At 43.0% G+C, this 12633-nt stretch overlaps 1 protein-coding gene across 1 annotated transcript in view; it reads left to right on the forward strand.

Annotated features, from left to right (window-relative positions):
• Positions 1 to 12633, forward strand: part of ABTB2 (ankyrin repeat and BTB domain containing 2) — a 212189-nt gene that overhangs the window by 73208 nt on the left and 126348 nt on the right. The window lies entirely within an intron of this gene.

A 12633-nucleotide genomic window follows, 5' to 3' on the forward strand; every position in this document is an offset into this window, starting at 1 on the left:
AAAGTGTCTTTTGCGCTGGTATGGAAATGATATTATTGTTACCTTAATATGCTGGATTATAGAGATGTTGTCAATGCTAAAACTATTTCCGCTGGGACCTGTGTGGGGGTTGTCTCAGATTAGAAGTTCATTAACATCCAAGTTATAATGAGAAATCCTTCGGAGCACAGAAGGTACTGGATGGAAATATTGGCAAAAGCTACATCTGATATTCAGAATCCGTTTTCAAGGATCATGTTGATTGCTGCTTTCCTGTGTGGACCTTTTAAAAGGGATTTTGCTCTTTTCATCCTTTACATGGCACAAAATACTTCACTGGGAGAATTTTATTACTCTTTCCATTTATGGTTCTTTGGAGAATGAATATGAGAAACTTTAGGATGGTAATTTTAATCATTAGCATTGTTACTTTGTTACTTTACATTATATTACATCAGCCCTTTACTTGTCTAGGCTTTAACTCTCCTACAATCAATCTGACTGTAGCTATGTACCATCTCCTCCTCTCACACTCACATCACCTTTTCTAGCTTCTTACACTATTCCTCCTTCCACACTGCTCCCCTCCTTTCATCCTGAGCTCTTCCCTCCCCCAAATCTCTTTTTCCCAGCTTTTACTATGACCACTCAAGTACTCGTGGCTCACACCTGAAGCATTCTGCTTGCCAGCGCTACAGAATAGTCTTTGGTACAATACTCTTCTATATTAAAAGCCTTTCTAATCTGGGGGTCCCTGGTGTAAAGTCACTGACATCAGCTAAGTTATACCAGGGATAGATTTGGGGCTTACTTTCATGTGTCCTGCATCGCAATTTAAAATAGCGTATGCATTGTATCTCTTTTAACAGATTCCAAGGACAGTGTTATAGAAAAAGGGGAAATTCCCTTATTTTAGAGATACTAAATACAGTTTGTATTTTTAGTAATTTTTGTGGGGTTTCTCACCCACATATTTCAATCAAAGTTCTTGACTCTCTCACTGTACTGATATTACCCAGTAGAAAACCGAGGGGGTAGGGCAGCATTAGTGGCAGAGCCTGATACAGAAAACTAAGGTCTCCTGATACACTGGGTCACCTCCAAATACCCAAGCTCTCTTTTACCCACAGTATCTACCATCTCTGAAATTCAGAAGTGCCTCTGTACATTCTTTGTGTTGATCTCTGCATGTGCAGGATGTAAAGGATGAAATTTAAACTTCTTGTATTTATATTGATGGTAAAACGGGCACAGCTTTCGCTTTTAATTGCACAATGTCTATGGGGCCTGATTCTGCAGGCCTGGCTCCAGAAAAAAAAACCACAGGCTATGGTAGGGTGGTTTACTGAAGCAAGGGCTGCAGAATCAAACTCAGGGTCTTTGAAGTGACAGAGAGGTTAGAATTAGTAACAGTTTGTTGGCATAAGTTGCATTCATTACTTTGTACTAGTGAGGGATACTGCAAGAAAAGTGCATGGGAACAGGTAAGTTAAACTACTTACGAGCAAGGCCCTGCTAGAAATATTAGCTGTATTAATCTCACCTTCCCCCTTTCCATGAGGAAGCAGAACAGGGAAATGCACTATTCTACTCATCACAGAGAACAGCTGCTGTGTGGTTCGTCAGTCTCTTCTAGCTGAGCCAGTGCTCCTTGCCATGTTTCCACAAATTCTTATCATTATGATGGGATAATGCCCACTTAAAATCTAAAAAAGGCTGTTAGGAGGATTTTTTCAAAAACTTCTGCTGTGCATTGGGGCGTCATAGTACATTACATCAATGATCTTGACTACAGAATCCAATAAATAGGGCTTTCTTGCATTACCCTGCTTTGTGGCTGGTTCTGACATCTGCCTTTGTTGAACACTCACTCCTTGGCATTGAAGTCACTATCAAACAGGAGTGTGACTGAGTGCAGGGAGTTAACAGGTGACCCTGCACTCTGATCACTGTGACACCCATTAGATCCCCCAGAGATAGCAGATTGGGTTAATTAAAGGTGGTGGGCTGGGTGAGCCGATGAGACAATTAGCCCATCAGTTCAAGACTGATAAAGAGGCACAGGAAGGCAGTGCTAAGGAGAGAGAGGAATGGGGTTAGCTGAGCCCAGTCTCACAGAGGCATCAGGGAAGGGAGACTCCTTGCTCCTCTCGGGTCCTGAGGAGAGAGCCAAAAGCACAGGGCATCTTGTAAATAGTGCTGTCAAGGTGTTGGTGGAGGGGACTCAAATGGCACAGTGGCTACACAGCCAGTGGAGTCTGAGATGGGTTCTGTGGGGCTAGAAGGTAGGTTGGACCATGCCCTGCTATGTGTGGAGGCTTGTCCCAGACTGTGATTTCCCCCATCTGTGGTGGCTGAGGACAAGATAGTGGAGCTGGTATGAGGATTTGGGCAATGGAGCAGACTCTACAATGGCTGGTGGAACAACAAAAAGAGATGCAGAAGCCTGTGCATTTGTCATAGGAATCTCGTCAGATGGAAAGACAGGAGGGATTGTAGTGGGCTCTACCCCAAACCAAAGGATGAGAGGGTAAAAGGACTGGGGAAAACAGGCTGCCCTTGGTGTGAGGACCTGTGGGCAGAAATGGAGTTAGGGGGGTGAACCCCACCCACAAAATGTGGTTTCGGTGGGTGGGTGGGTGGAGAACGGACAACCACCCTGGGGGTGAGTGTGAGCAGAAAGAGCCCCACACCCCCTCCAAAGAAGGGAGGACCTGGGGGAAAAACAGCCTGGCTGGTAGGCAAGTGTGGGGGGAGACGTGTGACAGAGTGCAGGGAGTGAATTGGTGAGCCTGCACCCTGACATCTGTTAGTTCACCCAGAGAAAGCTAATTGGGGTAACTAACAATAACTATCTAATCAGGCTGAGTGAGCTAACAAGCCAATTAGCCCATCACCTGGAGACTGGTAAAGAGGCACAGGAAGGATGTGCCAGGGAGAGAGGAACAGGGCTAGCTAAGCCCAGTGTCACAGTGGCCTTAGGGAAGGGAGACCTCTACCCTCTCAGGGCTGAAAGCACAGGGGATGTTGTAAATACTACTGTGGCATGGGACTGTGGAGGTGTTGGTGGAGGGAATTCAAATGAATGGCATAGTGGATACACAACTGGTGGAGTCTGCTCAGTTTGTTTCTGTGGGGCATCAAGGCAAGACCAGATTGCATCCTGCTACAAGGAGATATAATGCACTAGAAATAAGAGTCTACAGTGCCTACCTCAGTGTATGCCTAGGGAACCAGAGTGATACTGCCATCTTTGTCATAAGAACATAAGAATGGCCGTACCGGGTCAGACCAAAGGTCCATCTAGCCCAGTATCTGTCTACCGACAGTGGCCAATGCCAGGTGCCCCAGAGGGAGTGAATCTAACAGGCAATGATCAAGTGATCGCTCTCCTGCCATCCATCTCCATCCTCTGACGAACAGAGGCTAGGGACACCATTCTTACCCATCCTAGCTAATAGCCATTTATGGACTTAGCCACCATGAATTTATCCAGTCCCCTTTTAAACATTGTTATAGTCCTAGCCTTCACAACCTCCCCAGAGAAGGAGTTCCACAAGTTGACTGTGCGCTGCGTGAAGAAGAACTTCCTTTTATTTGTTTTAAACCTGCTGCCTATTAATTTCATTTGGTGACCCCTAGTTCTTGTATTATGGGAATAAGTAAATAACTTTTCCTTATCCACTTTCTCAACATCACTCATGATTTTATATACCTCTATCATATCCCCCCTTAGTCTTCTCTTTTCCAAGCTGAAGAGTACTAGCCTCTTTAATCTTTCCTCGTATGGGACCCTCTCTAACCCCCTAATCATTTTAGTTGCCCTTTTCTGAACCTTTTCTAGTGCTAGAATATCTTTTTTGAGGTGAGGAGACCACATCTGTACACAGTATTCGAGATGTGGGCGTACCATGGATTTATATAAGGGCAATAATATATTCTCAGTCTTATTCTCTATCCCCTTTTTAATGATTCCTAACATCCTGTGTGCTTTTTTGACCGCCTCTGCACACTGAGTGGACATCTTCAGAGAACTATCCACGATGACTCCAAGATCTTTTTCCTGACTCGTTGTAGCTAAATTAGCCCCCATCATGTTGTATGTATAGTTGGGGTTATTTTTTTCCAATGTGCATTACTTTACATTTATCCACATTAAATTTCATTTGCCATTTTGTTGCCCAATCACTTAGTTTTGTGAGATCTTTTTGAAGTTCTTCACAATCTGCTTTGGACATGTCACAGCACTTCTGTGCCTCAGTTTCCTCATCTATAAAATGGGGATAATGATCTGCCTCACATGGCTTCATTAATGTTTGCAAGTTGTTTTGGGATCCTGAGATTAAAGATGTCATAGAAAATGTTTTCAATATAGTATTACTGTCTGAAGAGCAGGAGGGAGAGAAGTCTGAGGGCCAGACTCCAATGTATGTAAATCCGGAGTAATTCCACCTAAATGCATGGTGTTCACGGGCGGCTCCAGGCCCCAGCACGCCAAGCGTGTGCTTGGGGCGACATGCCGCGGGGGGCGCTCTGCCGGTCACCGGGAGGGCGGCAGGCAGGCAGCCTTTGGCAGCATGCCTGCGGAGGGTCCGCTGGTCCTGCAGCTCCACCGAAGCCGTGGGACCAGCGGACCCTCCGCAGGCACGCCTGCGGGAGGTCCACCGGAGCCGCGGGACCGGCGACCGGCAGAGCACCCCCCGCGACATGACGCCGTGCTTGGGGCGGCGAAATGTCTAGAGCCGCCCCTGATGGTGTCACAACAGTGTGAGATCAGAATCTCCCCTTGAACAATCTGGAGGGGAATATGAAGTTCAGATCTTCCTTGGTCCTTCATTCAGGAGAAAATTGGGAGTGTTCACAAATATGTTGGATTTTTACCAGAACTTGAAAATCTTCCTACAGTATTTGCAAAACGTTGCTAATTAGTGTGCCAAACTCTCATTTTCTGTGAAAACCAGCTGTCTTTCTATGTTTTTTACTTACAAGCCAGTTTTTCTAGCTTCACATTCTGACATCTGAGCAGTGTGGTGGTTAGAAGTTGAAAATGATCATTCTGATTTATCAAAATATAACCTATAGATACAAAAATATCATAATGGAGAAAAGCAGAAAAAACTTGGAGAGAAGTGTGAAAGTTGTTGCTGTCAGAAGGTGAGTTTGTGCTCCCCTAAGGATAGTTGTTTCATGTCTGTTTATTTAAGAATGGAGCATTACAGTGTACACTGCAGCAATCACTTTAGTGGGTAGGTGTTTCATTACCACGCTGAGCCTTTGAGGCAATCGATGAAAATTAGCCTTGAGCCAACACTGTAAAACAATAAAAGAGCAGTGATACCTAAATAGCTGATGTCTAGGATATATATGAAAAGAATAATAGAGGTGTACTTTCATTTCATTTCCGTGTACTATAGCATAAACAATTGATTCAGGGAGCATTATGAAATTGTCTTTATTTTCTTTTAACACTGTTTCTTTGTGTGGTGTTTTCCTAGTATGGTGTGAGGTCCTTTTTGTTTTTACTACTGGTGGGTCCAGATTACAAAAACTGGCTGGATCAGAACTTTTCTAGCGTTCAGGGTGTTTGGATCCATGGTTTATTATTTTTCACCATATACAGTAAAAGCTGGTATTGGTGACACTTTCATGAGTAAATCTTGCCCCCTCCTCTGTAAATGTATAGGATCCCATGTTAGCAGAACTGGCGTTGTTATATTGGGAGAGTATGTATCAACTATGTGGTGTGGCCCAGGCTTCTGGCTATTTATATGTATGTTCTGCTTAGTCCATTCTTTATATTAGTTTTTATTGATCAGTTAGGTATAATAGTGTTCTTACTTGTGTGTGGTGACTTCCTACTTATTGCTCCCTGTTCCTGTTTGTCCTGGTTCCAGAGAGAGAGAGAGAGAGTGTGTGTGTGTGTGTGTGTGTGTGTACACACGCAGTTACTCTGGGCCTGCTGCTACTTAACGGCGATTTGGACTGTTATGTTTTGTTCAGACTGTTGCTGACTTAACTGGTCCATAGTTATTACATGCTTTGATTGACCATCTACCTGCATGTGTGGCTTCCATTTCCTTGCGTTTTGGGATTGTTCTGGGGTGTACCAGAGTGTAACAAATAGCACTTAGGCCCAGCTTTTCTACTAGTCTTGGAGAGAGCTTTCTAAAATATGCAACAGCAACTTACTGTTATGATGCCCTGTTTGTTTGTTTTTAATTCTACCACTGTATGTTTGTCTGGTGCTTTGTTTGATCTATCTGATGGAACCGCACAACAGAGCTTCCATCTCTTTCCTGTAACTTTTGGAAAAGGTTAATCTCTAGTCTGATTGATCTACAATAAAGTGGAGGTTCTTAATGGGAAATAAAATAACCCAAGAATAGTCCATGCAAAGATCTGTCACTAAATCTCCTCTTCTTAATAAGTCTGAAATCTCCTTTCCAGTTGTCACATACTGAGTATTTATTTGTATGCCAGGACTCCTAGAAGCCCCAACTGAGATTGGGTACGCATGTGCTGGGCACTGTACAAGCATGTAATGAGAGACTGTCTCTGCGCCAAAGAGATTACAATATAAATAGACAGGTGATCAGCATGGGGCAAACGCCTGTTACCACTTCAGAAACCATTCAGTAGCAACATCAGCACAGGCCAGCACTGTAGGAGTAAGTTCTGATCGCAAGTGATCTGTTATCCGCTGTCAAGTTTATCTCCTCCTTTCATGTGGTTAGTTATTTTTTTGCACTGACACTCTTTGTTTCTGTCCTAATTAGCCAAGTATAGAAGTGTTTTATAGGCCCGATAATGTTGTTGAGAAGGACTCCTTTAGACCGGTAAAATAAAACATTGATCAGTTTGTCCAACTCTCTGTGAAATGCTTATTGGTACCACTTGCCTCTCGTGACATTACACTGAGTAGGAAGAGTTTTGAGAGCTTGTTCATGGGACTAATGCCTCAAATCCTGTTAAAGACCTGTGGGTATATTGTGCATATCTGACATTCCCCTACGACAGACAAGGTGCATAAGAGAGTTTCTTTTATTGGACCAACTTCAGTTGCTTTTGAGCTGCACAGAGAACGTAGGAACGACCATATTGGGTCAGACCAAAGGTCTATCTAGCCCAGTATTCTGTCTTTCAGCAGTGGCCATCAGAGGGAATGAACAGAACAGGTAATTATCAAGGGATCCATCCCCTGTTGCCCATTCCCAGCTTCTGGCAAACAGAGGCTAGGGGCACTTCAGAGCATAGTCTTACTTCCCTACCCAGCCTGGCTTATAGCCACTGATGGACCTATCCTCCATGAGCTTATCTAATTCTTTTTTGAACCCTGGTATAGTCTTGGCCTTCTCAACATCCTCTGGCAAAGAGTTCCACAGGTTGAAAGGTAGCTGGACCAGAAGAACAACTCTGTGTAGCTCAAAATCTTCTCTCTCTCACACAACAGAAGTTGGTCCAGTAAAATATATTACTTCACCCACCTTGTCTCTCTGATATCCTGGGACCAACACGGCTACAACACTGCATACTCTCCTCATTCACATTTACCTTCTGCACTAATGCCTCTTTCCATTCTCATCTCACTCTGTTGCCTGCTTTCTTTCCTTTCCTACCTGCCATTCAGTCTCTCTGCATTGCCTTCCTTTCTACCTGTTGAGAGCTTCCATCTAACTCTTGTGAAGATTTGTCTCCATTCTTTCTCTTCTCTGCGTTCCCTCCCCAATAGTGCCCCCATGAACAAAAAGCAATTTTGTGTTTTGTGAAAAGCATCAATTGCCAAACAACATCAAGTGCACAGTTGCATCTAACCATACATTGTGTGATGATACACTGGACCCAGATGACACACTATCGTGCTTTGGGTCATAACTTGCAGCATTCAGTATTTGGATCAATTCATTTTAAATTGAAAATTACACAATTAAATTGGCTTAATGAGTGAAGGTTTGGTGAAGTTCACAAACAACACCATAGAATGTTGACTCTGGTGGAGGAAAAAGAAGTCCATAATTACCAGTAGCTTTTATTCACAGGTTAAACTGTTTATAAAGGCAGAAATAGAACTAGTTTAGAAATCAGAAGGCTCAATTCAACTCGTTTACACCGGTATAAGAAAGCTAGAGCAACTTCACTGGCATCAGTGGTGTTGCTGTGATTTCAGCCCAACATAACTGAGAGAAGAAACTGGCTAAGACTATTTGTGTCAATTCCCTTGCCCCTTCAGGGGTGCTAAGACCTCCAGAGGAGCCTGGTCACAGTTTTTTCATGCTCACCATCCCAAGGAGCAGCTCACAAGAGTGTCACTGCACTGTCAAATGTAGCACTTCTGCTATCTTTTACAAGGTACGTTTTAAAGCTTTTCAATCCTTTATCTTCCTGACAGACCTGCCTCACCCCATGTTACAAGAGAACAGCCTCACAGCTAGAATGGTTTCAGAGTGGTAGCTGTGTTAGTCTGTATCAGCAAAAAGAATGAGGAGAATGATGTCATGTGCCAGCAATGCCTCTCTGTCATGTACATTGGCCAAACTGGACAGTCTCTATGTGAACGAATAAATGGACACAAATCAGACGTCAAGAATTATAACATTAAAAAACCAGTTGGAGAACACTTCAACCTCCTGAGACACTCAATAACAGACCTAAAAGTGGCAATTCTTCAACAAAAAAACTTCAAAAACAGACTCCAACGAGAAACTGCAGAACTGGAATTAATTTGCAAACTGGACACCATTAAATTAGGCTTGAATAAAGACTGGGAGTGGATGGGTCCTTACACAAAGTAAAAACTATTTCCCCATGCTAATTTTTCCCCTACTGTTACTCAGACCTTCTTGTCAACTGTTTGAAATGGGCCATCCTGATTATCACTACAAAAGTTTTTTTCCTCCTGCTGCTAATAGCCCACCTTAATTGATTTGTCTCATTGGAGTTGGTATGGCAACTCCCATCTTTTCTGTGTGTGTGTGTGTGTGTGTGTGTGTGTGTGTGTGTGTGTGTGTGTGTGTGTGTGTGTGTGTGTGTGTGTGAGAGATCCTACTGTATTTTCCACACCGTGCATCTGATAAAGTGGGTTTTAGCCCAGGAAAGCTTATGCCCAAATAAATTTGTTAGTCTCTAAGGTGCCACAAGTACTCCTCGTTCTTACAGCTGGAATGTCTCTAATGTGTCTATCCCTAATGGTGCCCTAGCTGTGCCTCCAAGAGGTGTTTTTTAGGCACTGGCAGAGCCTATGTTTAGATGTGTTGTGTTGAGTTTGCTTGAATGGAGAACAAATAGCTCGTCTGCAGATTAGTTGGGGTGATTAAAGGACTCCTTTAGGTTTACAGGTTGGTAGGAGGAACAATATTTGAATCCACTGTTCCTTGTAGTGTCATCAGCTCAGTGTGATGCAGGCCAGCAGCATGCACTGTGTGGGCTACTTTTTTAATATTCTAGGTTACTTAACAGTACCAGTGGCTATGCTGAGGAAAGCTCACTCGATCTTTGAAGTTGCAAGAAGATAACAGTTGCATGTCTATCTGCTGTGTCGATAACCACAATAAACTCTTAATGATCAGGCTAAATCTATGTCTATAGATATAGTTCCCAAAGAGATGGGTACAAAACAGCATGTGAACTACCTATTTGATTTTGTCCTTTTAGATTTGCACTTTGGCTTGTATTTTTTGGGGGGGAGGGAACCAAGGTACAGCGTATTTTATATAGTAAGACAAAACATTGGCACCACTTTGATGTTGGACCTTCATCTGCAAGTGTTGGGGCTCTGAAATCATGCCATTTTGTTTTGATGATCTAGAGAGAACCTGGAGTGGAACATCTTTAGGGTCATATTCTGCCTCCTCAACTACCTTCTTCCCTCTCCATCACACCCTGGTGTGACTGTCCCCAGATACAATGGAACTTCTACAGTTCCATTGCATGGGAAATAGCAGAATTGGAGAAAGATGTACATCCCAGTTCCACAGGTACTCCTTATGTGCTTCTGTGAAGGTGGTATTGGGAGAGAAGTGGAAATCAGGCTGGTGGATTTACTGTTGGCCACCACTGGAGGCCTAGGACTTGAAGGCGCTTCTAGAGCATCAGAGCTGCAGTAGTGTCCATGGAGCTGCTCTGTAGCCTGAGGACAAGATTTCTTCCTTTTAGTCCCCTGCAAATATATTCAGCACACCACTTGGTTGCTCGCCTCGTGATCCAGGATTTGTTCCTTACAAATATGCTAAATAGCTGATTGCTTCATGTTAGTTGAGAGTTATCTATCTTGCCTACCTGTTGAGTCAGCATTTTGCTGGATTTGAGCAAATCTGATCAGTGGAGCTGGTTTGCACAGATCCGCTGTCTGACTTCTGACTGGTTTGTGTTGTGCAGTGGGTCTGTTGCGGGGAAGAGAGGGATGACTACTCATTCCAGTCTGCAGTTACTAATGCATGACTTCAGCATAAAGACCATCAGGAAGGAATCTCAGCGATAAGATTAAAAAGATACAGGGTGGGGGACTGCATGGGAAGACTCTTCAAAGGGCTGATGTGAAGTGCATCATTGGAGAGTTTAAAATGCCCATGTCAGCTGAGCAAGCGTGAGATCAATTAGTCTTTATGGCCTTCTGGTGAGCACACAGTGTCTTGCAGAAGCTGCTGTTTGGATACAAGGAGCCCTTTAGGGTGGTGGTACAGAATCGTCCTGAATAAAACACTTTTTTTATATTTTATTAACAAATCAACAACCGGCAGATAGTAGAGAAACAAACATTGCTGTCTTTAAAAAATGACTTCCTGTTGGATGATGGCTTCTGTTTGTAGGAATCTGATGGCCCCTGAAAGGTCAGTTAATCTGGATGACTGCAAATGTTCAATCTTGGCGTTCTTGTGTGTTACTGGGAGACTGCCAATTACCATATACTGACAGAATTGTCTCTAGGGATCAGCACCCTACCCTTATAAGGGTTAAATTTGTCTTCCTTTCTGAACACAAAGGAATCAAATGATCTTCAGTCTCTTGATTCTTTATTTTCCCCCTCTATTTCCCATGTTAATCCAATCTGACAGCCTGGTATACAGGATTTGTCAAATGCTGTAACCTTGAGCAACACTGATATTAAAAACTGTGCTTTAAATTTATGTAATCCAGATGTGAGTGCCAATAAAACAGCAAGATGAAATGAAATGTCAGACTGGGCAGGGGGGGAGTACATTTTGCCACTTTTCCACGTGGCATAAACTACAGAGCAGGATTTCATAAATTACATTAGCCCCTGAGAATAGAAATATTTTTTTGTAGTATCAATGCAAGTGGGTAGTAGTGAGTTTTAGCATTTTTTGTAACTGATATTCAGGACATGTTTTATTTAATGAAAGATTTAGTTGGTATTGAAAAGGCTTCTGTTTCTGGAGAGACAAGGTGACTCAAGGGACTGTAATAAGTTAGGTTTCAGAGTAGCAGCCATGTTAGTCTGTATCCGCAAAAAGAACAGGAGTACTTGTGGCACCTTAAAGAATGGCACAGAGAACATGAAAAGGTGGAAGTATGCATAACAACAGGAAAAGTCTAATCAATTGCTGGCACATGACGTGATATATGCCATCATGTGCCAGCAATGCCCCTCTGCCATGTACATTGGCCAAACCGGACAGTCTCTACGCAAAAGAATAAACGGACACAAATCTGACATCAGGAATCATAACATTCAAAAACCAGTGGGAGAACACTTCAACCTCTCTAACCACTCAGTGACAGACTTGAAGGTGGCAATTTTGCAACAAAAAAACTTCAAAAACAGACTCCAAAGAGAAACTGCTGAACTTGAATTAATATGCAAATTAGATACAATTAACACTGGCCTAAACAGAGACTGGGAATGGTTGGGTCATTACACTAATTGAATCTATTTCCCTACGTTAAGTTCTCCTCACACCTTCTATGGACCATCTTAATTATCACTTCAAAAAGTTTTTTTTTCCTCCTGCTGATGATAGCTCATCTCAATTGATTAGACTTTTCCTGTTGTTATGCATACTTCCACCTTTTCATGTTCTGTGTATGTATAAATATCTCCTGTCTGTGTGTTCCATTCTATGCATCCGAAGAAGTGAGCTGTAGCTCACGAAAGCTCATGCTAAAATAAATTTGTTAGTCTTTAAGGTGCCACAAGTACTCCTGTTCTTTTTGTAATAAGTTAGGGAGCCTTCCACTGCTGGGTTGCTGATTTGGGTACTATGATGTTCCCCTGGTGTTATCTAGACCGGTGATCTGCTAGGTCACTCCAATCCTTGACTCTGGGAGCCAGCTTTTCCCTGCTCTGCTGTGAGAACCCCCACTCCTGGGCTGTTCACACACAGCCTCTGACATGTAAGATGCTCCTTGGACTGTGCAACTGAATGACACTAGTCAATATCTCTGGTCCAAGACACAACCCTAGGAACCTCCGTTTTGCAGTGTCCAGTTATGCCCGCTGGACACTGCAAGCTGATATGAGTTTGTCAACTTAACAAAGAAATTGATATGTACCAGGCTTGTTATCCCAAGGGGAGTCTCTGACAGGCTTCAAACCAAACGCACTGCTTCAGGTAGAATAAACAGATTTATTAACTACAAAGATAGATTTTAAGTGTTGACAAGTCAAAGCATAACAAGTCAGGTTTGGTCAGATGAAAT

Source organism: Mauremys mutica, chromosome 4 (genome assembly GCF_020497125.1).
Source record: "Mauremys mutica isolate MM-2020 ecotype Southern chromosome 4, ASM2049712v1, whole genome shotgun sequence".
NCBI classification, from domain to species: Eukaryota; Metazoa; Chordata; order Testudines; family Geoemydidae; genus Mauremys; species Mauremys mutica.